The following is a 2,813-nucleotide window of genomic DNA, read 5'->3' as shown; positions in this document are numbered from 1 at the left end:
TGCTTTCATAGTCAATTAATTTACAAATTCTGCTTTAGGCTGGGTACAGTGGCTCACGCCTGTCATCCCAGCACTTTGGGAGGTCGAGGCAGGTGGATCACGAGGGCAGGAGATAGAGACCATCCTGGCTAACACGGTGAAACCCCGTCTCCACTAAAAATACAAAAAGAAATTAGCTGGGCGTAGTGGTGGGTGCCTGTGGTCCCAGCTACTCAGGAGACTGAGGCAGGAGAATGGCGTGAACCTGGGAGGCAGAGCTTGCAGTGAGCCAAGATCATGCCACTGCACTCCAGCCTGGGCGATAGAGCGAGACTCCGTCTCAAAAAAATTTTTTTTTGCTTTAGTCAGCCAGGCACTATGGTTCACACTTGTAATCCCAGCATTTTGGGAGGCCAAAGTGGGTGGATTACTTGAGGTCAGGAGTTCGAGACCAGCCTGGCCAACATGGTAAAATCCCATCTCTACTAAAAATACAAAAATTAGCCAGGTGTGGTGGCGCATGCCTGTAATCCCAGAAACTCAGGAAGCGGAGGCAGGAGAGTCACTTAAATCTGGGAGGTGGAAGTTGAGTTAGCCAAGATTGTGCCACTGCACTCTAGCCTGGGAAACAGAGCAAGACTGCATCTCAAACAAAAAGAAGCAAACAAACAAAATTCTACTTTAGTCCCCTGCTTTTCTTGAAATATCTTCTTTCCAAACAGAAAATCCTCTCACACATGTTGAATATTAAGAGAAAGAAATCTGACCTCAAAAGAAAAATTGTCTTAGTTTGGGTTAAAAAAAAAAAAGAAAAAAGTTTAAATAGAAAAATTAAGCACAGAGAGACATAAATAACAGTTCCTAAGCCTGATAAACAACTCTGAAGAAAAATCTTGTAAGAAAACCTATCTTTCAGTTAAAAATGACAGAAATCCAGCTCGCACAAGCTGAAGAGAAAAAGGAATCTACTGGCTCATAGAAGCAGGAACCGCAGGCCGGGCGCGGTGGCTCACACCTGTAATCTCAGCGCTTTCAGAGGCCAAGGTGGGCAGACTGCTTGAGTCCCGGAGTTCAAGACCAGCCTGAGCAACGTGGCAAAACCCTATCTCTACTAAAAATATAAAAATTAGCTGGGCACTGTGGCACACCTATAGTCCCAGCTACTCAGAAGGCTGAGGTGGGAGGATCGCTTGAGCCTGGGAAGTGGAGGTTGCAGTAAGCAGAGATCACACCAGTGCTCTCCAGCCTTGGTGACAGAGCAAGACGGTCTCAAAAACAAAAAAGGTGGGCTTGGCTTCAAGCACAGATCAATCTGATACAGAGCAGGCAAGCCCCAAAGTAGGACTGAGCCCATGAGACTTCTTGGCTTTGCCCAGGAAAGAATTCAAGGGCAAGCTGAAGGTGAAAGAAAACAGCTTTATTGAAGCGGTAGTGTTACAAGCCTGTGACTGCTCCTGCAGAGCAGGTTTACCCTGTAGGCAGAGAGGAGCAGCTCCGGGCAGTTTGGCAGTCACATTTATACCTAATTGTAATAACATGCAAATTTGGCCGGGTGCGGTGGCTAATGCCTGTAATCCCAGCACTTTGGGAGGCCGAGCCAGGCAGATCACCTGAGGTCAGGAGTTTGATACCAGCCTAGTTAGCATGGCAAAATCCCATCTCTATTAAAAATACAAAAATTAGCTGGGCATGGTGGTACACGCCTGTAATCCCAGCTACTTGGGAGGCTGAGGCATGGGAATTGCTTGAACTTGGGAGGCAGAGGTTGCAGTGAGCCGAGATCATGCCACTGCACTCCAGCCTGGGCGACACAGGGAGACTTTGTCTCAAAATAAATAAGTAAATACAAATAACATGCAGATTAAAGGGCAGTTTATGCAGAAATTTCTAGGGAAGGGGGCTGGGCGCGGTGGCTCATGCCTGTAATCCCAGTACTTCGGGAGGTGAAGGCGGGCAGATCACCTGAGGTCAGGAGTTCAAGACCAGCCTGGCCAACGTGGTGAAACCCCGTCTATACTAAAATACAAAAATTAGCCCGGCGTGGTGGCACACACCTGTAATCCCAGCTACTCAGGAGGCTGAGGCACGAGAATCACTTGAACCTGGGAGGCGGAGGTTATAGTGAGCCGAGATCATGCCACTGCACTCCAGCCTGGGTGACAGAGCAAGACTCTGTCTCTAAATAAATAAATAAATGGTTACATTTGTACCCTCCATAGCATAAGGTGGAGGATTTGCATTAAATGTCAGTTTCTTTTTTTTTTTTTTTTCTGAGATGGAGTCTTGCTCTGTCACCCAGGCTAGAGTGCAGCAGCATGATCTCAGCTCACTGCAACTTCCACCTCCCAGGTTCAAGCAATTCTGCCTCAGCCTCCCAAGTAGCTGGGATTACAGGCGCCAGCCACCACACCCAGCTAATTTTTGTATTTTTAGTAGAGACAAGGTTTCACCATGTTCGCCAAGCTGGTCTCAAACTCCTGACCTCATGATCCGCTCACCTAGGCCCCCCAAAGTGCTGAGATTACACGCGTGAGCCACCATGCCCAGCCGATAGTTTCTTAATAAGTAGAAAGCTCATCTAAGAACAAAAGGTCAGACATCCTTGCTATAAGAAGTTGTTCATTTTTAAAGCAGAATCATGAAAACATGAGAGCTGGTACTATATGCCAGTGTAATGCCAAATATCTTTCATTTGGAATGATATGATTAAAGCCAAATGACCAAGATGTCTTCCAGAAGGCACATGTAATAAATATTTTTTAAAGCCCTGGTTCCCATCTACAATTGAGGCATATTTAGGTATTTCAGATCATCAAAAATCTTCAAAACAAACC

The sequence above is a fragment of the Pongo pygmaeus genome, chromosome 7 (genome assembly GCF_028885625.2).
Source record: "Pongo pygmaeus isolate AG05252 chromosome 7, NHGRI_mPonPyg2-v2.0_pri, whole genome shotgun sequence".
NCBI classification, from domain to species: Eukaryota; Metazoa; Chordata; class Mammalia; order Primates; family Hominidae; genus Pongo; species Pongo pygmaeus.
This window is presented reverse-complemented; position numbering follows the sequence as displayed.